This window comes from Marmota flaviventris, chromosome 16 (genome assembly GCF_047511675.1).
Source record: "Marmota flaviventris isolate mMarFla1 chromosome 16, mMarFla1.hap1, whole genome shotgun sequence".
In the NCBI taxonomy this organism is placed as follows: domain Eukaryota; kingdom Metazoa; phylum Chordata; class Mammalia; order Rodentia; family Sciuridae; genus Marmota; species Marmota flaviventris.
The window spans coordinates 8,061,691-8,089,116 of NC_092513.1; the positions used below are offsets into that span (position 1 = coordinate 8,061,691).

General features: G+C 37.5%; 1 protein-coding gene across 1 annotated transcript in view; it reads right to left on the reverse strand.

Moving 5' to 3' along the window:
• The window catches only part of Dok6 (docking protein 6), a 382,726-nt gene that overhangs the window by 292,382 nt on the left and 62,918 nt on the right, over positions 1–27,426 (reverse strand). The window lies entirely within an intron of this gene.

Genomic DNA, 27,426 nt, shown 5'->3' on the forward strand with positions numbered 1-27,426 from the left:
GAAATCTTCAAAACATCGATGAAAAAATAAAACAAAACTTAAATAAGTGAAGGCACACATAGTCTTCATGTTTCAAGACTGAATATCAATATGATGCAAATTCTTTACAAATTAACACTTTTTCGGAAATTGACAAACTAAAACTAAAATTGATAAAAATTTTAGGCAGAAGAATCAAGAAAACAAGACAATTTTTTAAAAAGAACAATGTTGAAAAAACTAAGCTATTAGATTCTAAGACTAACTATAAAACTTTACCTATAAAGAACAGATGTCTGGTTTTTAAAATTAGAACAAATTTTAAAAAAAAGAATGGAAGTTGGCAAAAGGATGGATGGATAGATTAGTAAACAAAATATGATCAGAAAATTTTATATGTAATAGTATAGAATTGATTTTCAACATTGTGCAAAAGCAATCCATTGGAAAATGAATATTATTTTCAACAAGTGTTGCTGGAATAATGGGGTGCCCAAATGCCAGCAAAGTGAAACAAAATACTACCTATACTTCACAAGTTTGCACACATAAAATTTAATTCAAAACAGATTCTGCCATAAATGTAGAACAGAAATGTAAAATATCTAGAAGAAAATGTAAGAACAAATTGTGTGACATTACATTTGGTAAAGATTTATTAGATATGACACAAAACTTGAATCACTAAAGGAAAAAAAAAACAGGTGTGATAAAATTTATAACATCTGCTCTTTCAGAGATACTGCTAAAATGAAAAGAAACTAGACTAAAAATCATTAATGAAACCCATATTTGATAAAAGGTTTGTATCCAGAATGTATAGAGAATTCTTAAAACTCAATATAAGAATAATAAATGACAAACTATTTGAACAAATGTTAGCAAAGAAAATATATGAATGGCGAGTAAGCAGAAGCAAATGTGTCCAATATTATTCATTAGTTAAATATCAATTAGCATCATAAAATTCCACTGTATACCCACTAGAGTAGCTAAAATAAAATAAAATACTGGCACTATTAAGTGCTATTGTCAATATGGGGCGACAAGAGCTTCATACATTGCTAATGGGAACACAAAATGGTACCACCAATTTGGAAAACTCTGTAGCAGTTTCTGAAATCCTGAATTTACACTCACTATTCAAGTCAGCAATCCCACTCCTAAGTACTTATCAAAATAAATAAACACTTAAGTTCAACATGAATTATTATGTGTGTGAAATGTTTACTCACAACCTTCAAAACCTGGAAATGAGTCACATACCTTTTAAGAGGTGAGCAGGTAAGCAAATTGTGTTAGGTTCATTTAGAGAAATACTATTGCTAGTGAGAAAGGGTGACTTAATTTTGAGGTCAAAATCATAGACAGATCTCAGATGCATGATGTTAAAGCATAAGAAGCCGATTCAAAAGGCCATGTTGTGCACAACTTTATATCCGTTTGATATATCCACGAGTGTGGAATTTAAATTGCTAAACTGGATGTCGAGATTCAAATAAGTGTGCTGGTGGCTATTTAAGAATAGAAATTATACCATTTAAGCTTTTGAGAAAAATGAGAAAGCAGGGCTCAGGACATACACTAGCCAATGCCAATGTTTGACAAAATCGAAGACAAAAATCAAGAAGAAATTAAAGAAGAGAAATTTAAGGATTATTTCTCAGTTATTCCAGAAAATTAGAATGCTGTACTCCCTTGTGTGCCTAATTATAGACAGTAATTTTTAAAATACAAATTACCATGTAGAAATTCATTTTTGTTAAAAAAAAAACTTAAGTAGGTTTAATTTGGGCTTAAGGAAGAAACACTGATCGGAAAATTATGCATGACAACCAGCATTTAGAGTTTGCCTAATTTCCTTGAAATTAGAAGACAAATATTTCATTTAGACCTCGGGGTTCAGCCATTTCCTAGGGACCTCTAGGCACAAGATAGCCATGGTTTACCTTCCTTTGAAGTAAAATGGCGTTTATGAGCAGAACTGATTTCTGAAGGCATGTTTAGGAAGAGGCCCACAAAATTAACTAGAAAGGTAATAGACATGTTAATTAGTTGGATTATGGTAATCACAATGTATAAGCATATCAAATCAATGCATTGCACACCTTAAATATATACTGTTTTAATTTGTCAATTATAACTTAATGAAGCTGGAGTAAAATAAAATAAAGCCATTACAGAGGGAAAATAAGAGCCACAAAGGATTATTTCCCATCTGTGATATTTAAGTTTCTTTAATTTTTTGGTAGAACCACCCATTTAGGACACATCATAACATCCATATACAGCTTGTAGTGTTTCTGACAGATGGGCATTCTAATTTCACAGACATATAGCTGTTAATCTAACAAAATTGGCAGTTGTTAACCAGCTGTTTCTTGTGTTTTAGATATTACCCTTTGCTGCCTTATATAGCTGGTGGCTCTCAAATTTCAGTGGGTCTCACTGTCACCTTCTTCTAAATTAAATCTGGAACTCCACTCCCCAAGCTTGTGACCCAGCAGGTCTGTATGAGAGGGAAGCGTGTGTTTCTCACAAGCTGCTGTGTGACCCTGATGCTGCTGGTCTGTCTGGGGACCAGCTCCGAGAGCAGCTGCTGGAGGGAATGAGTGCCCATGCCTTGGCCACTCCAAGTTGTGTGTGGTACGAGCTGTGTCTGCCCGTCTGCATCTCCACTCACACGCTGGTAAAGAGGCACACGAACACGCCAAGCCTGTCTTGTAAATTTCCAGTTAGGATTAAATAATGTCTTTTAAAACATGTCAAAGTCTTTTAAGATGCTACTTGGTTATGAGATGGTAAAATTGCTGATGCTGTGTACAGAGGAGTGTGGATTCCTCTCAGAGGTCTGGAAAGAGCTATATGTGATCTTTCTTGACTGTGGCATGATGATATCATCAAGGGGCTTGTGTGACAGTGGTGGCTGGTATCCATTGTCCCTTCCTACACATCAGTGTATGCTCATATTTAGTATTGTCAACTTCTTCATAAGGAGTTCCTTTGATCATTCTCACTTAAGAAGGAGAGAGTAGGGTTGGGTTGTAGCTCAGTGGTACAGCACTTGTCTCCCATGTGTGAGGCACTGGGTTCAATCCTCAGAACCACATAAAAATCAATAAAGATATTGTGTCCGCCTACAACTAAAAAAGAATTTAAAAAGAAAAGAAGGAGAAGGTACAGGTAATAAACAACAAAGCTTGGGTTTGAAGCCAGAGTCTAAAAAAGGAAAGCAAATCTTTTGAGTATTTCTTATAATGCCCTTAAAACATGCAAAGCAGTGATATCATAAAATAATTCAGTGAGAGGTTTATTAGAATTAGAACTTGTAGATACACAGTGCATGATCCCAGCAGGGACCATATTGCTCTTAACTGTTTAAGTAAGCAAGCTGTCTAGCACTATTTTCTTCTGTATAGGATATCTATGAATTTAAAATCAATAATTGTGTGACATGGTGCTCTCATACAAACAATATGGAGATTTTTATAGTTCCTAGTGTGTACACTCAGCAAAGGCAATATATCACCCCTTCTACATGCAGTTATTTCTCTCCAGATGAGATAATTAGAATTATGGGTCCACACCACTCATCTCTTCAACTTTCTATCTACTGCTGGCATATGGTTAGCTCTGTAAAAAGACAGAAAAAAGGAATACTTTCTAACTAATATGGCCGTAGTAAAACTACTTATGCTCTCAATTTGGAGATGACCACGTATGATATTCTTTTGGCTCTCTGCACATTGATTATCATCTATTCTGTTGTAATGTTTAGTCAGTTGGCTAAAAAAAGATCATCTTTATATTTAGTTAGTGTGCTCAGAAATATTCCTGGGTTACCAATTTTAAATAACTCAAAGTCAATAGATAGAATGAGCAACTCCCAATACCTTCGTCTTATGCATAATAATAGCCTGCTACATGACCATTGTGATTTAGAAAACCTCAGTCATGGCTGAAATTAGTACATAGCATAAATTCCTGATTCTTCCTTAGGAAAGGCTCTGATGACAAGCAGCACATTTTGCTAATTTGTGACTAGGATCATACAAAGGACATATAATACAATGATATAATCGATGAGACAACATTTTAGAGTCTCAAATTTAGTCCTTTGTAGCTTTACAGAAGTTTTAGAAAACACTTTTTCAATGTCTAGAGTTATTTTCCCCCCCAAAACAAATCCAACAATGCATTGAAAATTATTTTATCACAAAATGATGAGCAATGTAAGTCTTCGATAGCCTTTCTTATGCTATGAAGGGCATTTGAACCAACCAAGATAGCAAAGCACAAGGAGGATGCACTTTCTCTGGAAAATGGCCAATGAAAAGCAGTAATAATCATCTCAGGAGGCCCCATAGATTTTCACACTAGTGACAAGATTTAGTTCATTCAAACAATTTCCATTTCACTGTTTATTATTACTATTAACAGTGATGTTTACTGAGTGTTTAATAGATGGTATTCCTTTTGTGGGAATGATTTATATTAATCAACTAAATGGTTATTTATTAATTGAGAAAATGGATTTGAAGTGAAAAATAATATCTTAAATTTTACAGAACTGGTATATGCAGAGAAATCATTTGTATATGATATTTAAAAATTGTTCCCCATTATTTTTCTGAGACTTGAGTAACTGGATTTAATCAGTAACTGTCTATAAAGAAGCAAAGTAGACTAAAATAACAGATTAAGTATATTTTCCTCTGTCATGTGAATGTTGAACTGTACTGAAAACAACTATTTAAGTTGAAAAATACATAAATGATGTATGAGAATTTTGTTTCATCAACTTTTTATTTCAAAAAGTACAGAAATTTGTATACAATTTTATACCCTTGTTATATGGTTGAATTTGAAAGGCAAATATGAATTTAACAATCAATAATATATAAATGTATGAATCTTCAACATTGGGGATTATGTATATAATTTTTTCTTCCCTTCAGGTATGTTTTCTAATGTTTTATGAAAAGAAAAATACTTCTACACCCTTTTAATACTATTGGATGAAATAACTATCCTATATTCTTATTTTATTTTCATTAGTGAGTAAATAATTTTATCTCCAAAGGCATAGATTTTAAAAAGAAATCCACTTAAAATATTTAATATACACTACTATAATACTGAAAATCATAAATACAAAGTGCTACAATTATATATGTGACAGGTTAACTTTTCACTACGTTAGGCACCTATGAAATGTTAAGAGTGATATTTGCTATTTGTTCAAAGCATTAGTACAAAATAGAAAAATTAAGTTTTAAATGATGGGAGGCTTGTTCATTTGTATTTTCTTTAGTGAGATTAATTGTCACATTTTCTAATTTTTTTCTATAAATATCTACGATAAACATGTATGCCAAGGATTTTAAATCTTTTTTGCTATACTCTTTTTTTTTTTCAAACAATATCTCTCTTGGAACAAAAAGTGAACACAAGTGATGAGCTGACACCTCTGGCACTATACAATGCTGTGGCTTGAGAGGACACCTCACTGCTAAAACCCCCTGAGTATCTCCATGGTCTGACAGAAGCCACTGGGCTCCGTTGTCCGCTGCTTTCCAGACCTTTGATTGTTAGGTTGGGCCCCTTTCCCACATGCCCCTAATAAGAAGCTGTCCCCTTCCGAATTCAGAAAAAAAATAGCTTTATTTTATATGATACATTTTGTTCCCCTTATTAAATGTGTTCAAGGCCAGGTGGGAAGAGGAGCTGCGGTTCTTTGAGGAGTAGGGCACCTGGAAGGCTTGGCTTTGCTCTCCAACAGCTCCTTTAGCACTTAGTCTGGGCAAGCAGCCATGAGCTCTCCAACACCATTCCTGTGAGACACGAGGTTCTCTTGTAATAGTCACAACAGAAATAGGTACATGCACATGTTACCCGAATCCTCCCTGCTTAGAAATTAGCAGGTTTGATTTGCTAAATATAAAATCTGATACAAGGCTTTAAGTATCAAAAGTATTTCATGATTTTATTACTTTACATTTATCTCAAAATATTGATTTTTTTTATTTTATTAAAAAATAAAATAATTTAAATTGACCTTTTTTATAATGCATATATTTATATATATACACACACGTATGCATATAAGTGTGTTTGTGTGTGTATGTATCTATATCTATATAAATATATATATATATATATATATATATATATATATATATATATATATATATACACACATATATATATATTTATTTATATTTATATTTTGTTTTAATTGTGCAGATTGAAAGTAGAACCAGAACTTGAAGAAGCAACATATCGGTACAGATATTTCCTAAATTTGGATGGTATGACTTAATCACTTTTCAATTTTACAGTGTCCATATTCAGTAGAAACTGTACTTCAAATATTGCATTTCATTGTGTTTGATCTTTCCAGGGCTAGCAACATGCTGTTGGGTCAGTAGGGAGCTGCAGACCAGTCAGCCCTGTGACCTGAAGGTAAGGCATGAGTACTCTACAGTGTTCTGGGTTGCTAAGTGGTCAGTAGATGAATGGACTACATCTATTTCCACCTTACTTGGGACATAGCCCTATGGTAAACTGAGAAGCATCTGCATATAGTTAATCATTGTTTTAGTCTTTGATCTCAAGATTTTTTTTAATAAAATGAAGAGTTTGTATTAAATAAAGTGAAATGTACTTTTTAGCTTAAGTGTACATTAACAGGCATATACTAGTGAATTAAATGTCCCTAAAATGGACATAGTTAAAAGAACTCTTAAAAACTACTTAACTCAAAACATTTTCATGAGTTCTGTCTTTAATTTTCCATAGTCAGTGTCTTTCTTTCTCCCTTCCCCTTCTCTCTTCTTCCCTCCCTTTCTTTCTTTCCTCCTCCTTTTCTCTCTTTCTCCTTCCTTCCTTTCTTCCTTCCTTCTTTCCTTCCTTCCTTTTTTCTGAATTTAGAAAATTCTATCAAATATATTTATTTAGTAATTCAATTTCAATGCAATTTCTTTTTGCCTCTGTGAGGTATCAAGCCTGCAGAACAAGAGTGTGGGGTGCACAGCTCCCTGAAGGAGGCCGAGGTGTGACCACTGTCTAAGGACATCATGATGATGCCTTAGATGATGATGATGCCTGATCATTGCCAGGCCGTCCTGGTACTCACAGGCAGTGATGGCCCCTTGCAATGAGAAGTCTTCTTGTTGTTGTTTTGGTTCTGCTTTTAGAAGTGCTTACCCCCTTAAAATAGAAAATATAAAATTACATAGGGCAAGTTTTTAAAAAGGAATCTGATTCTCAAGCCATCTGAGAAACTAATTCTGGACTAATTAGCATATTCTCTGAATATTTAAAACTATGACACAGTAGCCTATAATATTGCATGGGATATGCCAACATTTGCCTAGAAATTGTACTTACGTATAGACAGCTTTCTAGCATAGTTTTTAGACTATGCCAACATTTGCCTGGAGAATATATATATGCAGAAATAGACTTTCAAATGGCCTCAAAATTGTTCCTCCCAAGTATTTTAGGGAAAATTATATGCAAAACAATAAATGCTGCTATTTTTTCCTTCCCTTTCTAAAGAAACTTTAACTTGCATGAAGTAGTAAAATATCCATTTGAGATATGTCAAAACACATGTAACCAAAATTATAAAATTCATGAAAATCTGAATGGTGCTTCCTGTATGCATGAGGGACAGGATAGGGGAAAACATACACACATAAATTTTATTCTGTAATGAATGAGAAGAAATGAAACCATCAGTGGAAGAAAATGAGGATGGCAATAAAATGGGGTAAGCTGGGCAAATTTTCAGGGTCATGAGAAAACAATAAATGATGTGATCAAGGAGTTGATAGGAGATCAATTTTTTTTTCAAAGAAAGATCCTGACCTTACCTTTCAATCTAAGAGAAAAATTCTCTTTTCCCCTTGCTTCTGTTTTTTGAAAATTTTGCAATTATAATCCCCCATTACCATTCTTGCTTCTCAGCAACTAGAGATGTCACTTGTGGTATGTGCCTTCCTCAATAAGGAGAAAGGGGTTACCTTTGGTGGGAGTAATAATAATGGGAATACTATGTAACATAAATTAACACATATTAGGTGCCAAGAACTTCAAATTATTTTTAAAAATGTATCATTGCATATTAATTTGGCAAGATACTGAGTTTCATTGTGGCATGTTTGTACATGCACATGATTAGTTTGATCAACTTCACTCCTGGTCCATTCCTTTTCCTCCTCCTCCCTAATCCCCTATTCTCCCTAATGGTCTCCATGATATTTTCCCTTTTTCTCTCTAGCTTCCATGCATGAGAGAAGACATATGATACTTGTATTATTAATTAATTTAACTTATCCTATGTAATCCTCACAACAACACTTTTGATATCCCCATGTTACATGTAAGGAATTTCTTGCAGAGGGAATCAAGCTGATTTGCCGAGATCCAAAAATGTTGGAACCAGCACTCGAACCCTGGGGCTGTGGCCCCTGAGTCCATCATCTGATCTAACACAGAGCACCACCTATGTCATCTCTTGCAGCAGTCTATTCTCAGCAGATAAATGGTTATCTGAACACAGGAAAGGTTGACGCTGGAATCTGTATGGCAGGAAAATTAAGAAATGTAAAAAGCATATACTATTAGATTGACCAAGATGGACAGACCAGAAATGAAGGTCATTTTTCTGATATAAACATTATCTAAGCAATCAAATCTTATATTATTTTCCTTACAATAAATGATATAATTTTTTCTTTAAAATATTTATAGATTCTTATAGATCTGCTCATTTAAACAAGTAAACAAACAGGTCTTAATGATCTTTCTGGGAGATCTGATCCACCATTTATATTTTCTGCGTGTTTGTAATTCCTAGTTGCCTTCAATATACAGTTTAAAATATAAACATGAATACACACACACACATGCACACACACACAACTTATTGGTATATAACTTGATTGTACTAATCATTATACAATGTATACATATATCAAATCATCATGATGCACAATATATACACAGTCTTTATTTATTGATTAAATATTTTAAAGCTAAAAAGTCTGTTCTCTTTGACTATGAATGGAAGTGCATAATATTTTTTTAAAATGAAGTATTAGGTATGATTTCAAAGCTAAGAAAACTGCTCCAGTTATAGTGCAGCAGCTCATTGTACATCATGTTAATGAAGGATTAGAGGTAAATTTATAAGACACTTCATTGCAGTATGATAGTTCCCTGAAACCAAAATACCAGTATGCAATATCTAGGTTTTCTTACCTTTGCTAAAATTTTGAAATTCGTTTATATAAAACAAAATACCATGATTTCCAGTTGGATGTTAATCTAAAAATATTTCTTCCACAGATTTTATAGAGAGGTAGCATTTTGTAATAAGAAAGTATTAAAATTATGGAATGTACGCTTTATTCCTTAAGATGAATGCATTTTATGCAATTGGTAACCAAGTAACCCACCAACACCTCCACATCCAATGCATGGGCTTTTGGTCCTTGTCGCTGCCCTGCTACTATATGCACCTCTCAGTCAGGGACCATACTAGAAATCATTTATTTATGAGTATCTAAAGGGGTGTGACTTACTAATTTGCCTTCTAAATACTAAAACACGGTTTAAAAAAAAAACCTTTCCTTTCTTATAAAGTCTTTCTTACTAATTGCAAAGCTCTTCAATGATTTTTGGAGACTTAAATTTTTTACTTACAAACATCAAAGTTTCTTATAAACATTCAATTTCATAAATAAATGTGAGTCTGAGGTTGCAGTGAAGGAAAACATGGAGAGTAGGTTGTTGGTGAAGCATCAGGAAAGGTTTGCTCTAGCCTTTTCCAATGAGAGGGACATGCACAGGTTGAGAAGGTATTGGGACTTCATGGGCAGCAATGGCTGCAGGATGGAATCTGCATGAATGAGAAACAGAAGGAGGTAGGAAGCATGTAAACGTTCAACCTCAGGGGTTGAGCAAGAACCAGAGAGAAAATGACTGAAAGAGACAATGCACCACCCCTTTCATGAATACAAAATTGTGTCAACCATGTATTAAGAATCTTACTGATTCCACAAACCCCTTTTCACCTCCAAATATTTCTGAATTACTCCCTTGCTTTTTCTAGGCCTCTTCTGTCTCTGAAGAAGAAACATTTATCCTTTATGCTAAGGATCTTGTCTCTGTATCTTCTTCCATCTGTCTTGCCCTTTTTGCCTCTTTTTCTCTTGATTATTTTCAGTGTTTACCAGAAGTCTCATTCCTTCTCAAAAGCTATCCCTTGATTCTGTTTTGCCTTCAAATTTCCAGCCTATCTCATTTCTAATGTTACAACATTTCTCAGATAAGGAATCCACCCAGATGTTTCATTTAGTCTCCACCAGCTCTCTCTGGGCCCTTCCTACCCCACCCCAATTTTCACCATTTTGCTTTCTGAGGTGTTCAATGGCCTCATGGTCCCCAAACTCTACAGTTCTCACAATCCTTGGAGTCTTTCAAAAACTGTCACTATATACAAATAATCACTCCTTCTAAGTGTTAGTGGCTATTAATGAACAAAATTTAAGCTTTGTATTGTATAGGAGAAAATTGTAGTCAGTTTTATAACATATTGACCCAAGAATATGCTTATAATATTCTTGTGTCAATATGTTATAAAACTGACTACAATTTTAATGGTCAGCCATTAAGACTAGAAAGTCAATTATAAACTAAAGATTAGCATGAAATGAGTTGTCTTCATTTCCAGCTATGTGAGTTTTTGTTGCTCCTGATTAAATACTGCAAGCCTAAACGTGAATTCCCAAGCTTCAGGTATATACCAAATGTTCCTATTATATAAGTAATGACATCTGGAAAAAAAAATACAGTAAGTGTAGTTTTTCTTATTCATCAGTTGAAAGCAGGGGTGGCATGCTACAGCCAAATGATAATGGATTGTGAAGACTGATTCCTACAGATGGAAATGTACATCCAAAATGGCGCAACAGAATTGTCTTCCTCTGGAGTGCACAGGGAAGGTGGGTGCTAAAGTTCCTACAGCTCTCACACTGTCCTCCCAATCTGTACTGCTTTCCAGCGTCTTTAGACATAACATCATCACTTCTCAGCCTGACACACATGTTCAAATGCTTTAACCTTGTTCTCTAATCTTAAATTAAATCTTCTCACTGGAATGTTTCTGTTCCTCATGATAAGCACCCATTTCTTTAAGGGCATGTTAACTGAAAAATGTATTGTTAGTTATACAATGAACTTTCATTAAATAGTATATAAGCTAATTGATTCTTATCAATACATTATTATTTGGCATATCAATTTGGAAGATTTCAATCTGTAAAATATTTATTGCTGTGGTTTTTAATGTCTCCCTCAAAATCTCATGTTGAAATTTAATTGTACACAGTATCTACCTATAATAATAGATTTTGAGTATACTTTTAAACATTTTAGAGGTTGAATGCATTAATCTTTGAAAAATATAAGAATTCTAGTGGACAATGTATATAAAATTATTTTCCTCAAAGGTCAGAGATAGTATTGTTTATGTATTTCTCAATTTAATTCCACATTTAGAATTTTTTCAGTGTGTCTGCTATGATAAATAATAGAAACAAATATTTCACAATGGAAACAAATGTCAAGGACTCAAAACTGCTACAATAATTTCTGTTAACAATTTAAATTTCACTGTCAAGTATTTACACAACATAGTTTAAGTGAAAGTAAAAATTATGCATTTAGTATAATTGAAGTGGCATTTTTCTAAATGGTAATTCTTCTTTAAAGTTTGCCCAAAAATCCATTACAAATGCATTAATAAGATTTCATTATTTCGACTCTTTTGACCTATGATGCTTTAAGGCATTTTCACTTCATGATGTATTTTTCTGCCTAAAGGTTTATAATTTTATCACTCCTTTGTTTACTATACTTTACATACATGAAATTTTATATTATCCATTTTAACTATAAAATTTATAACTATAAAATTATTAAAATATAAGTTAATGCTTTCAGTGATTACATTTTTCATTTGCATTGATTCCATGAGAAAGCAAATCATCACACATTATATGTAAAATTAAAAATTAACAGATTTATTTTGACTAGAAATTGAAGGTTAGGGGAAGGGAGGGGAGGGGGGATAGTAGAGGATAGGAAAGGCAGCAGAACACAACAGACACTAGTATGGCAATATGTAAATCAATGGATGTGTAATTGATGTAATTCTGCAATCTGTATATGGGGTAAAAATGGGAGTTCATAACCCACTTGAATCAAAGTGTGAAATATGATATATCAAGAAATTTGTAATGTTTTGAACAACCAACAATAAAAAATAAAAATAAATAAATAAATAAATAAATAAAAGTAAAAAAAAAAAAAAAAGAAATTGAAGGTTAAAAATACTCCAATGTTAGACTGGGAGTAATGGCAGACACCTGTAATCCCAGCTACTCCGGAGGCTGAAGCATGAAGATTACAAGTTAAAAGCCAAATTGGGTAAACTAGTGAGACCCTGTCTCAAAAGAAAAAGGCTGGGTAGGTAGAGGTAGAGAGCTTGCCAACATGCTCAAGGCCCTGAATTCTATTCACCACACACTCAAAAGAGAACTCCAACATCAAGGAAGAGAGTTTCTGATTCTGAAGCAGGTATATAGTCAATATTTATGTTTATGCTTTTGTTGTATATATGTAAGATGTGCAACATGATGTTTTGATGTAAATACACATATTGAAATGGTTCCTACAATTCAGAAAATTGACCTATTTTAATTTAATTTAATTTTTCACCTCACATACTCTTTTCAATGTAGATGTGATGAGCACCTGACATTAACTCTCTGAACAAATTTTCAGTATTCATTGATATTAATCATCTTTTTTCTCTTATAGTTAGACCTCTAGATTTATTCTTTCCACATTGGACATTTATTACAGGAGATTCATTGCTAAGAAGAGCCTTCCAAATATATATATTTACTTTTATTCTGTTGAAATTTAAAATAGCTTGATTGTCAAGAATATCAAATTTCATTTTTTATATTATTTAATGTCAATGTAGTGATAGATGGGAAGTGGTTTTCTGCAAAATATTGATTTTCAAATTCAAATGAGACTTCCATAGCAGAGACAACTTATTTTTTTTAAACAAAACCTTCCTTACAATTGTAATGAATGGAATAGATGAGGATGTCACTGTCACAGGGACTGGAGCTGGGGATCTGCCACTTCCTGCCCCCCTGGTCTCTTCCTCCTGTGCAGCAAGAGCTCCGGAGGCAGCTGTGTAGATGTTTAGGGTTCCAAGTAAACTGTTCGAAACCACAGTTCCTGGTCACTTAGGATCAATGTCACAAACTAACATAGTTTTTGGAGTGAATAATAGGTTCAAAGAAGAAGTTATCCCCCAAAGGGAAGCCATTCTTACTTACCCACCACCTGAAAGCCAGTCTAAGGGTTCACACTGACTAGCAAAACTTTCCAGATTATAGACAATATTCAATCCTGGCCGCTCTCACTTGGTCTGGCGGAGGCAGTTCCCAAGCCTTCCGTCTGCTCTCCACATTTCCTGGGCCCTTGCACATAGAAGGGGCCAATCATCTCTAATCTCTAACGGCAACTGTATCGCCTTCAGCTTAATTATTGGGAAGACTCCTGTGAGCTCCCGCAGTCTTAACTTTCCCTGATGTTATCCACAAAGGCCACCAGTAATTGCTTCAAAACTCTTCAAATACACAGCTAAGATCTTCTCTCCATTCACATTCTTCCATTCTATGCCCACATTTTGACAATGTGACACATAGATTGAGTATCAGCCATCTATCTGGTAGAACTTCTCAAGAGTGTGATTGACCTAATCATTCATTTGAACCATTTATGTACTCCTCCAATCTCACTCTTTCAGGCAGAAAAATAGATACACAGATGCATGGATAGATGACAGATACACAGATGCACAGATAGATGATAGATACGTCATGACTAAATTCCTTGAGATAAAGTGAATGGTTTCTTAACGTGTACAAAGGAGCTTTCAAGAACCATTGATTAACAAATCGATTCAATCAACTGAAATTCCTGAATCTCAGAAGACGGTCATTAAATGTATGTTGTAAATTAATGAGTACCAGTGCTTGTTAGGTGACCATGGGCTTTCACATTTGTGATAATTTCATTCTACAAGTAAAGAAAAAAACCAAGTCTGAGACTGTTCAGGAGAATATTTCCAAAAATTTATATTTTTAGAATTGTTTTTCTTTAGTGGTAGAGGCTGCAGAGAGACATAAAAATATATTATTTTATCCTATGCTAGGCAAAATAAGTAGTGTATTCTAATTTAATGTTTTCAGTGGAATCTGAGAACATTTCATCTGGTCACTTAAACCCAACCAGAAAATGTTCCCACTCCTAGAGGACTAGCAGTCCTGCCTTCCTCAGAAGGATAACAAGGATGATGGCCAGCCTGTCTTCAGTCCTCTGAAGGGTCTTAGCACAAAATGAAGCAAAAAAGGTTTGGCCTGTCTCAGGCCAGGTGTGGAGTGGGGGACAGTGGGGACCACGCCCGCCTGTCTGAAGCTCTGGGCCCTCACCCATCCCAGCTGAGCCAACGCCTCTCCAACTGTCTGGGGTGGAGAATCATTTTTCTTCTTCATCTTTCTTATCTCCTATCTGTTAAGAAACTTTATAAAGTACATTAAAATGGATTTCTAAAAATACACATTCTAGAGAAGCCTATTTAAAAATATCATTAGATTCCACGAATTTAACCTCACTGTGTCTAATTGCAGCAAAGGCTTTCAGCCTGACTTCACTTTCTGCCATCGCACCATGGACTGGCCCTGAGTGGCACCATGTGCCCAACTGGTGCTTCCCTGAGCCCGAGAGCACATCCCAAAAGGAAGGGTAAAGGCCAGGCTGTGAAATACAGCCGGTCCTCATAGTGGACCTGGAACTTGCTGGCTCACTTACTATCTTGTGTCGGTACCCCACGTGTCAGAGCCGGGCTCAGAGCGCCCAGCACCTTTCCCCAGCTGAGGCACAGCGGGCGATGCTCACGCAGCCTGTTTCCTTCAGCTCTCTCACTACACGCAAGTTCTGTTCTTCAAGTTCTGACAGCCAGAGGTTTTGCATTTTCGTATCTTTTGTTTGTTGGTGGTAGTGATTTCCCCACTTAAAGTGACTCCCAAGCAGACTGCAAAAGAGCTGTGTGGTGTTGGTGAGCACTAGACAAGAAGGCAAGCTGTGAGGAGCCCACGGAGCACACAGGCAGATAAGCTTGTTCTATCAATAGTTGCAGGGCTGCTGGCCCCAAGTTCAATGCCAATGAGTAAATGTACAGATAAAACAAGTACACTAAATGTATTTAATCAGAAGCATCCTTCACATGGGTTTGAGTGTTAACCTGTGGGTGGAAAGGCTAGGACCATGGAGGGAGTCCTCACTCTTCATTTCCCCTGGGAGCTGTGGCTCCGTATCACCTTATGGCACCCTAAGATCAAATCCCTGTAGACTGTGCTGTGTTGATTCCTTAATTCTTTGAACAAACACAACAACTGAAAATGGAAGCATTTTTAGGACTGTCTTGTAAAAAAAAAAAAAACTGCCTCAAATTTAGGCTTTCTTCCTATGACCAAAATTAAATCAACTAAATAGCAATTTTTACAAACTTAAGACATTTATTTAGATTTCTTCTATAAAATAAATATTTCAGTTACTTAAAACATTAGCAAAAGAATCATGTTTCAACTGGGTGTTGTGGTAACATGTCTGTAATCCCAGTGGCTTGGGAGACTGAGGCAAGAGAATGACAAGTTTAAGGCCAGCCTCAGCAACTTAGCAAGACTCTGTCTCAAAATAAAAAAATAAAAAAAGAATGGCTGGGGACGTGGTTCAGTGGTTAAGCATCCATAGGTTCAATTCTTGGTGCAAAAAATAAAATAATGTTAAAGGTCTATCAGACATTTGCTTTAGCTTCCAAGTTAAGATTCAGGACTAAGGATTTGTAAATCAAGTAAATGGTAATGCAATATATGTAATTTGAGTCAAGAATGTCAGGAGAGTATGCTCTCTCCACCTATTGGTTTCTTGTATAAAAAAGGAAACATGAGAGTGACTGATGTAGTTAAATATGCTTTCTAATTTGAACAATACAAAGTTATTGAAATTAATCAAATTAAAAACCTCAATTTGTGAATTAATGGACAAAAATTGATTTTATCTTTTAAGGAAAGCAATTAACTTTTAAAAATTATGTCCATTCTACAACAATATAAATAAGACAAGAAGACCAATGTCTTCCTAGTGGATTTACCTTCTAAATTTCATTAAGGTAGGCATGGCTGGCTAAGGCTCTGTTTTTTTTTAATATTTAATTTTTAGCTGTAGTTGAACACAATATCTTTATTTTATTTTTATGTGGTACTGAGGATCAAACCCCAGGCCTCACATGTGCTAGGCGAGAGCGCTCTACCACTAAGCCACAATCCCAGCCCCAAGGCTCTGTTTTAATTAAGGAAGACTTCTTGCCCATTGCAGTCTGGAGGGAAGAGTTCCTTGAGGTTTGAGTGACACCTGAAGTTGCTGAGGAAAGGAATCCTTGCATTGCCATTCAGAAGAAGAGAAGCTAAAAGAAGCAAATCATTTTTTTATGAGGGTCCTTGTCTTCCAAAGTCATAGCAACTTCCAAAATCATTTCCTCGGATGTCTTCAAAGAGTACAATACAAAGATATTGTCCAGTACCAACACATGCAATTGATGATTCCATCTCCACTCAAATAGACTGGATATGTTATGAACTTTATGTAGTTCAGAAGAAGTCCAGTCAATAACATTAATTATTAAAGATATCTCATAAATATTTTATATGGCTGTAGAATATTTTAGATATATTAGAGACCTTTTCCATAGAATAATTTAAGCAAGGGTCAGGGTTAAATACCACTACAATTGAAAAATATTATCACTATCATAGTTTATTAATATTCAAATTTTTGAAATTCTTTTTGCCATTTTAAAACTTAGATAAAATTTGGGAAATCAAAAGAAACAGAGCTCCTAGGTGAACCATCTATTGGCTTTTACATTATAAGTTGCACATGAATAAGCATATTTAAAATGATATGGAGTTCATAAGCTATTATTTAAGACTGAAATTTATAATCCATGTTAAAGGTAAAGTTAGGTTGAGGGAAGCCACGACTACAATTAAACCACACTTATTTTACCATTTCGGGTGGTGCTTGTTTGATTAATACAGAGGCATCCAGTTGTGACAATACCTCAACTAATAGGCTGAAGCCTCTCATCGGTTTAGATCCTGAAGAGTGAAATGAGTTTTGAGTGTGACAGTTTATTAATAACTTTTGAAATTGATGTGCTCCCCCTTGATTTATTGCTAAATTAATTAGTAGTCATGATAATTAAATCAAAATCAGATCACTACCACATACTAACAAGAGGCTGAACAGATGCAAAAAAAAAAAAAATGTTTGATCATGTTTGATCATACTGAGGTCATCCTTTTCTCAAAGTGCTCTATGGAATTTTAAGCATTTCATTAAGATCTTTTATGTCTGTGTGTAGGAGTGTTAAATGCCCTTCCTTCTCACAGGAAGGCACTCCATCCCAACAGACAATAAGTGACAGAGGCTATTTCCTTTTTTGAAAACATTTGTCAAAGTTAATGAAGAAATTACCTGGAAGTCAATGTTTTAAGTTCTATAATATTAACCTTTATTCATGGGCCGTTGTCTTTCTTAAGAGCATAAAACTAAATCTTTTAAAATGTCTTACGATGATGATGCCGTATAAAACATGTCTATAGCAACGTGGAAATTGAGGAAGAAATGGCACTCTTGCTCACAGAACCTGCAGGGGGCGCTTCTGCTTCCTGTCATCCATCACCTGGTGGAACATGCTGTGTGCGCTGAGGGCCAGTCCTGTTGCATGAAGCTCCTTCCAGCTCAGCTTGTACACACGGCTAGATTTCACATCAGGTTGTGTTATCAAATCCTCTCTGAGTCACTTTGTTGATTTTCATTCTCGTATTTGTCACTTTTTGCAGGAACCCTTCAGGACCAAACTTGTTCACTATGAGTTCATTACTCCCATCCTCCCCTCCATTTGACGAATCTCGTTTCCTTGTTTATTCTGTTTTGTTGATAGAACCATCAAATCCTAAGAACAGGCAACCTGTATCTGTGTTTCAGTTAAATGTTTTCTGACCTCCCAATATAAGCCCTATTCAGAGTGATGAGATGTCTTAAAGTCTGAAAACCAATGAAATATCTAAATTGGATATGTACAAAAAAATGTCAATTTATTTTAATTAAAATCTAAACCATAAACTATAACAAAAAAGCCAAGTTTAACTAAATTTAAGCACTACCAAATGCAATTTTTTTCATCTATTCTGGAACAGAACAAGACATCAATGGGAATGTCCAGGAGATGCAGATAAGATGTGAAGTTGGAAGAGTAATGCAACGATATTACTTTCGTAGTTTTGACAAATCTTGTTAGTTTAGGATATAAGATTAGAGGGATCTCAATGAATGATAGCCTCTTTGTACTAGCTTTTCAACTCTTCTGTAAGTTAAAAACTTTCCTATAAGAAATAATTGTAAAAAATTGTCCGCTAGGTTTCTCATTTGTAATACTGATATTACGTCCCAAAATAGACGTATGATTGACATACTTGAAATAAAGTGATGGTAGTCCTAGTCATATTAAAAATGTATATTAATAGGATCAGAAAACAAAACCCTAATCTTACAGTGGCATTCAATGAATTTGTTCCTCAAACAAAATGATAAAATTGACTGAGGAAGTTGTAACAGGGAAACTAGAATATTAATTTTATTTTCTCAACTTTTCAGATTAAGAAATAAATGAGAAAGCAATTATTTTCCAATAATAATCTAAAGAAAAAGATGAAGCAACAAAATAGTGAGTAGCAGAAGGGGATTAGCAGGGAGGTGGAAGGAGGAGGAGGAGAAGGAACCAGATCAGACAGGACCAGACAGCAATCTGGAGCTCACACATGGGTTTGTGTTCAAGGTGCAAGAAATTCCTAGGAATAAAAGACGACTAAGATGATTTTTCAGACATATGTCCTGTGCTAATATAAGACTGCTAATCCCACTTTTTAATCATCCAGGAGATATGGCTAAATAGGAGTCCCCAAATCTCCACAATTCAGAAGGCCTGTTTTCTCTCGCCTGAGCCAGGGTAAGAGGATGGCGATAGGTGATGGTCTCTGTGAACTGGAGAACTTGGTACATGTGAGGACCATCCTCAACACTTAATTTGGGGCAGTTTTCTACACTTTGAAAGAAAGAAAATAGAAGCTTCTTTTATCATTTGTTAGTGATGATAATTACTTACATTTACTATTGTCAAATTTTGTGACAGATTCAACCTAAATGAAATTAAGGCTGAAGCTTCAAATGCTACAGTAGAGTTCTTTTTCACAGTTGTGCTTGAGGAAGCCAAACACAGGAGGAACAATTATGGTGACCCAGTTTCAAGGTCAGATTTGGGTTGCTCCCTGAAGCTGTCCTGGCCACTGAGTAGGACACGCCAAGACCACCTTGAAAGTAGTAATGTTGGAGCGTTTTCTTGAGCATTTCTACCCAGTCCTGTTATACCTAACAGAAGATGGACACTGGGCCAGCTCTGACTTCTAATACACATACAGATCAGCCTAGATCAAGACGTGTTAACCTACATTCCAGTGTAAAACAGGTAATCGTGTCTCAGAAGAACATAGAGACAGTGTGCTGTGTGTTGCATCTCCAGGACAATATTTTCAAGGACATTTATGGAAACTTAATAAATCTATTGAATACAGTGATGGATACAGGACTCTCTGTTAGAGTCTGTAAACAAGTCTGGATGGCGCCTGGCAAAATGCCAGAGGGAGTGGTTTGAGAAGTAACAAAAGCAAGCCATTAAGTGTGGAGATTCCTGATTGGTTGACTGATGTATCTAGTTTATGCTAATTAGATAAGCTGTGTGGAATGTATAAATACTGCTCCTGTCCTGCAATAAACGGCTCCCACTCCTGCTGTATCAATCAACACAAGTTGTTCGTCACCCCCCGGTTATTTTGCTGCAGCCGGACTGCGGCAACTCTCTAAATTGCCACAGCTAGCCTCAAACTTGTGATACGCCTGCCCCAGCCTCCCAAGTCACTGGAATTAAAAGAGGGCACCACTGTGCCCCACTAAACCCATAACACTTTAATAACGTTACTCTCTTCTCTTGCTCCCAGATCTGGCCTACTACCACCGCAGCCTCCAGTAGGGTGAACTTGTCTCAGCAGTCCTTGAGACCCTTGCTTTTATTCTGAAATGAATGTAGGAAGTCTCCTTCCATATTTGAAGGTTGACAGAATTCCCCACATAGTGAATGCTGTTCTAAACGGATACTATTTGAAACTCTAAAGATATGATATCTGCACTGTCACCCTGACTCCCAAGCACTCTAGGAAACACAACAGTCCCGAGCCATCACGGCTCCAAATTCATCCTTAAAACTCACAGTGTTTCTATGTTCCACAGAGCTTATTTATAAAGTCTGCTTTGCAGGCAAATTCAGTGATGGGTTCCTTAACAGAACTTACATAACCAGGACATGAGTGACAACAGGTATCACCCTCTGATCCAGGCTACCTTCCATTGTGTCTGTACACAGGGGGATTGTGTAACATGCCTGTGGCCCCTCTGGATTCCCCGACCCTCTGCGCTCTAGCCTGCTCTGCCTGAGGTTGGTCTCCACCACTGCATGGAAAGTCCCCCTGCGTCCAGTTGGAGTCAGACAAGGGGAGCTCTGGTGAGTGTTGGGAGGGAGCAAAAGGAGAAGAGCACTGCTGTTCCTTCCCTCCCTCTCTGCAGGTGATTCCAAGGCCACTCCGGATGGGGACCCTCCTTCAAGGTCACCTTCATGCTAGTGACCAACCCCACTTCTTACCTTCAGCCTGCCAGAGGCTGACACCCACTCCCTTCTGTCTCTCACTGATTTCCTTCCCCCGTCTGTTAACTGCAGTCCACAGTGAGATTTCTCTACCCCTGGAGCACCTCTGCTCCCCCAGAGCCCCAGATCAGGAAGTGGTAACTAAGTGTGAGCATCTCCAAGAATCCCTCCAGCTTTTCCCAGTCTGGAGAAAATAAAAACAAAATCAGGAGTTCTTAGATACTTAGATGTAATAGGAGGCAAAGATTTTAGGAATATGTAGAGAATTTCTTGCTTTTACATATAATTTCCATATAGAATTCATATAGTTATAACTTTTAATATGAAAAAATATAGATATATGTCCATCTATCCAGAAAAAAAAACTATGCCTAATGCTGGAGGAAAAATAGTTTAAAAGATGATAACTGTGTTTACAGTTGACAAATCGATCAAATTAATAATACTTGTCACAAAAAGCAGCCGTGGAAAACTGCATACAGACATTAGGAGGCTCACACTGTGTAATGTCGGGAGAGTAGAAGACCAGCATATGTGCACATTGAATTGTTGCACAATGAAGTGGAGACAGTTTTTCAAGTGAAAGGGAGAAACAGCTGTTGGGTAGTCACCCAAAGAGCTGATATATATATAAAGGAAACAATTTTCAAGTGATATGCAGCTCAGTACCATGCCAGTAAAAATCAGCCTTTCTTATTTTCATGAACACAATTCCAGGTAAACCTGGAACAACCTTAATGAAGCTTCACAGAAAATATCAAAGGCAACTTTCACTGTACACACAACATTGAATTTCCTTCGGCAAAACCCAAAACTACTTCTCAATTTTGTGGTATGTTGTGTCCTGTTTTATCTTTGTTTTATATTTCTAATGTCAACATACTGTATTGTTTTTATTATCTCATTATGGGCAAACTTCAAAATATGTAGTGTTAGAGTCTGTAAACAAGTCAGGATGGCTCCTGGCATTTTGCCAGAGAAATGTTAGAGTCTGTAAACAAGTCTGGATGGTGCCTGGCAAAATGCCAGAGGGAGTGGTTTGTGAAGTAACAAAAGCAAGCCATTAAGTGTGGAGATTCCTGATTGGTTGACTGATGTATCTAGTTTATGCTAATTAGATAAGCTGTGTGGAATGTATAAATACTGCTCCTGTCCTGCAATAAACGGCTCCCACTCCTGCTGTATCAATCAACACAAGTTGTTCGTCACCCCCCGGTTATTTTGCTGCAGCCGGACTGCGGCAACTCTCTAAATTGCCACAGCTAGCCTCAAACTTGTGATACGCCTGCCCCAGCCTCCCAAGTCACTGGAATTAAAAGAGGGCACCACTGTGCCCCACTAAACCCATAACACTTTAATAACGTTACTCTCTTCTCTTGCTCCCAGATCTGGCCTACTACCACCGCAGCCTCCAGTAGGGTGAACTTGTCTCAGCAGTCCTTGAGACCCTTGCTTTTATTCTGAAATGAATGTAGGAAGTCTCCTTCCATATTTGAAGGTTGACAGAATTCCCCACATAGTGAATGCTGTTCTAAACGGATACTATTTGAAACTCTAAAGATATGATATCTGCACTGTCACCCTGACTCCCAAGCACTCTAGGAAACACAACAGTCCCGAGCCATCACGGCTCCAAATTCATCCTTAAAACTCACAGTGTTTCTATGTTCCACAGAGCTTATTTATAAAGTCTGCTTTGCAGGCAAATTCAGTGATGGGTTCCTTAACAGAACTTACATAACCAGGACATGAGTGACAACAGGTATCACCCTCTGATCCAGGCTACCTTCCATTGTGTCTGTACACAGGGGGATTGTGTAACATGCCTGTGGCCCCTCTGGATTCCCCGACCCTCTGCGCTCTAGCCTGCTCTGCCTGAGGTTGGTCTCCACCACTGCATGGAAAGTCCCCCTGCGTCCAGTTGGAGTCAGACAAGGGGAGCTCTGGTGAGTGTTGGGAGGGAGCAAAAGGAGAAGAGCACTGCTGTTCCTTCCCTCCCTCTCTGCAGGTGATTCCAAGGCCACTCCGGATGGGGACCCTCCTTCAAGGTCACCTTCATGCTAGTGACCAACCCCACTTCTTACCTTCAGCCTGCCAGAGGCTGACACCCACTCCCTTCTGTCTCTCACTGATTTCCTTCCCCCGTCTGTTAACTGCAGTCCACAGTGAGATTTCTCTACCCCTGGAGCACCTCTGCTCCCCCAGAGCCCCAGATCAGGAAGTGGTAACTAAGTGTGAGCATCTCCAAGAATCCCTCCAGCTTTTCCCAGTCTGGAGAAAATAAAAACAAAATCAGGAGTTCTTAGATACTTAGATGTAATAGGAGGCAAAGATTTTAGGAATATGTAGAGAATTTCTTGCTTTTACATATAATTTCCATATAGAATTCATATAGTTATAACTTTTAATATGAAAAAATATAGATATATGTCCATCTATCCAGAAAAAAAAACTATGCCTAATGCTGGAGGAAAAATAGTTTAAAAGATGATAACTGTGTTTACAGTTGACAAATCGATCAAATTAATAATACTTGTCACAAAAAGCAGCCGTGGAAAACTGCATACAGACATTAGGAGGCTCACACTGTGTAATGTCGGGAGAGTAGAAGACCAGCATATGTGCACATTGAATTGTTGCACAATGAAGTGGAGACAGTTTTTCAAGTGAAAGGGAGAAACAGCTGTTGGGTAGTCACCCAAAGAGCTGATATATATATATAAAGGAAACAATTTTCAAGTGATATGCAGCTCAGTACCATGCCAGTAAAAATCAGCCTTTCTTATTTTCATGAACACAATTCCAGGTAAACCTGGAACAACCTTAATGAAGCTTCACAGAAAATATCAAAGGCAACTTTCACTGTACACACAACATTGAATTTCCTTCGGCAAAACCCAAAACTACTTCTCAATTTTGTGGTATGTTGTGTCCTGTTTTATCTTTGTTTTATATTTCTAATGTCAACATACTGTATTGTTTTTATTATCTCATTATGGGCAAACTTCAAAATATGTAGTGTTAGAGTCTGTAAACAAGTCAGGATGGCTCCTGGCATTTTGCCAGAGAAATGTTAGAGTCTGTAAACAAGTCTGGATGGTGCCTGGCAAAATGCCAGAGGGAGTGGTTTGTGAAGTAACAAAAGCAAGCCATTAAGTGTGGAGATTCCTGATTGGTTGACTGATGTATCTAGTTTATGCTAATTAGATAAGCTGTGTGGAATGTATAAATACTGCTCCTGTCCTGCAATAAACGGCTCCCACTCCTGCTGTATCAATCAACACAAGTTGTTCGTCACCCCCCGGTTATTTTGCTGCAGCCGGACTGCGGCAACTCTCTAAATTGCCACAGCTAGCCTCAAACTTGTGATACGCCTGCCCCAGCCTCCCAAGTCACTGGAATTAAAAGAGGGCACCACTGTGCCCCACTAAACCCATAACACTTTAATAACGTTACTCTCTTCTCTTGCTCCCAGATCTGGCCTACTACCACCGCAGCCTCCAGTAGGGTGAACTTGTCTCAGCAGTCCTTGAGACCCTTGCTTTTATTCTGAAATGAATGTAGGAAGTCTCCTTCCATATTTGAAGGTTGACAGAATTCCCCACATAGTGAATGCTGTTCTAAACGGATACTATTTGAAACTCTAAAGATATGATATCTGCACTGTCACCCTGACTCCCAAGCACTCTAGGAAACACAACAGTCCCGAGCCATCACGGCTCCAAATTCATCCTTAAAACTCACAGTGTTTCTATGTTCCACAGAGCTTATTTATAAAGTCTGCTTTGCAGGCAAATTCAGTGATGGGTTCCTTAACAGAACTTACATAACCAGGACATGAGTGACAACAGGTATCACCCTCTGATCCAGGCTACCTTCCATTGTGTCTGTACACAGGGGGATTGTGTAACATGCCTGTGGCCCCTCTGGATTCCCCGACCCTCTGCGCTCTAGCCTGCTCTGCCTGAGGTTGGTCTCCACCACTGCATGGAAAGTCCCCCTGCGTCCAGTTGGAGTCAGACAAAGGGAGCTCTGGTGAGTGTTGGGAGGGAGCAAAAGGAGAAGAGCACTGCTGTTCCTTCCCTCCCTCTCTGCAGGTGATTCCAAGGCCACTCCGGATGGGGACCCTCCTTCAAGGTCACCTTCATGCTAGTGACCAACCCCACTTCTTACCTTCAGCCTGCCAGAGGCTGACACCCACTCCCTTCTGTCTCTCACTGATTTCCTTCCCCCGTCTGTTAACTGCAGTCCACAGTGAGATTTCTCTACCCCTGGAGCACCTCTGCTCCCCCAGAGCCCCAGATCAGGAAGTGGTAACTAAGTGTGAGCATCTCCAAGAATCCCTCCAGCTTTTCCCAGTCTGGAGAAAATAAAAACAAAATCAGGAGTTCTTAGATACTTAGATGTAATAGGAGGCAAAGATTTTAGGAATATGTAGAGAATTTCTTGCTTTTACATATAATTTCCATATAGAATTCATATAGTTATAACTTTTAATATGAAAAAATATAGATATATGTCCATCTATCCAGAAAAAAAAACTATGCCTAATGCTGGAGGAAAAATAGTTTAAAAGATGATAACTGTGTTTACAGTTGACAAATCGATCAAATTAATAATACTTGTCACAAAAAGCAGCCGTGGAAAACTGCATACAGACATTAGGAGGCTCACACTGTGTAATGTCGGGAGAGTAGAAGACCAGCATATGTGCACATTGAATTGTTGCACAATGAAGTGGAGACAGTTTTTCAAGTGAAAGGGAGAAACAGCTGTTGGGTAGTCACCCAAAGAGCTGATATATATATATAAAGGAAACAATTTTCAAGTGATATGCAGCTCAGTACCATGCCAGTAAAAATCAGCCTTTCTTATTTTCATGAACACAATTCCAGGTAAACCTGGAACAACCTTAATGAAGCTTCACAGAAAATATCAAAGGCAACTTTCACTGTACACACAACATTGAATTTCCTTCGGCAAAACCCAAAACTACTTCTCAATTTTGTGGTATGTTGTGTCCTGTTTTATCTTTGTTTTATATTTCTAATGTCAACATACTGTATTGTTTTTATTATCTCATTATGGGCAAACTTCAAAATATGTAGTGTTAGAGTCTGTAAACAAGTCAGGATGGCTCCTGGCATTTTGCCAGAGAAATGTTAGAGTCTGTAAACAAGTCTGGATGGTGCCTGGCAAAATGCCAGAGGGAGTGGTTTGTGAAGTAACAAAAGCAAGCCATTAAGTGTGGAGATTCCTGATTGGTTGACTGATGTATCTAGTTTATGCTAATTAGATAAGCTGTGTGGAATGTATAAATACTGCTCCTGTCCTGCAATAAACGGCTCCCACTCCTGCTGTATCAATCAACACAAGTTGTTCGTCACCCCCCGGTTATTTTGCTGCAGCCGGACTGCGGCAACTCTCTAAATTGCCACAGCTAGCCTCAAACTTGTGATACGCCTGCCCCAGCCTCCCAAGTCACTGGAATTAAAAGAGGGCACCACTGTGCCCCACTAAACCCATAACACTTTAATAACGTTACTCTCTTCTCTTGCTCCCAGATCTGGCCTACTACCACCGCAGCCTCCAGTAGGGTGAACTTGTCTCAGCAGTCCTTGAGACCCTTGCTTTTATTCTGAAATGAATGTAGGAAGTCTCCTTCCATATTTGAAGGTTGACAGGATTCCCCACATAGTGAATGCTGTTCTAAACGGATACTATTTGAAACTCTAAAGATATGATATCTGCACTGTCACCCTGACTCCCAAGCACTCTAGGAAACACAACAGTCCCGAGCCATCACGGCTCCAAATTCATCCTTAAAACTCACAGTGTTTCTATGTTCCACAGAGCTTATTTATAAAGTCTGCTTTGCAGGCAAATTCAGTGATGGGTTCCTTAACAGAACTTACATAACCAGGACATGAGTGACAACAGGTATCACCCTCTGATCCAGGCTACCTTCCATTGTGTCTGTACACAGGGGGATTGTGTAACATGCCTGTGGCCCCTCTGGATTCCCCGACCCTCTGCGCTCTAGCCTGCTCTGCCTGAGGTTGGTCTCCACCACTGCATGGAAAGTCCCCCTGCGTCCAGTTGGAGTCAGACAAGGGGAGCTCTGGTGAGTGTTGGGAGGGAGCAAAAGGAGAAGAGCACTGCTGTTCCTTCCCTCCCTCTCTGCAGGTGATTCCAAGGCCACTCCGGATGGGGACCCTCCTTCAAGGTCACCTTCATGCTAGTGACCAACCCCACTTCTTACCTTCAGCCTGCCAGAGGCTGACACCCACTCCCTTCTGTCTCTCACTGATTTCCTTCCCCCGTCTGTTAACTGCAGTCCACAGTGAGATTTCTCTACCCCTGGAGCACCTCTGCTCCCCCAGAGCCCCAGATCAGGAAGTGGTAACTAAGTGTGAGCATCTCCAAGAATCCCTCCAGCTTTTCCCAGTCTGGAGAAAATAAAAACAAAATCA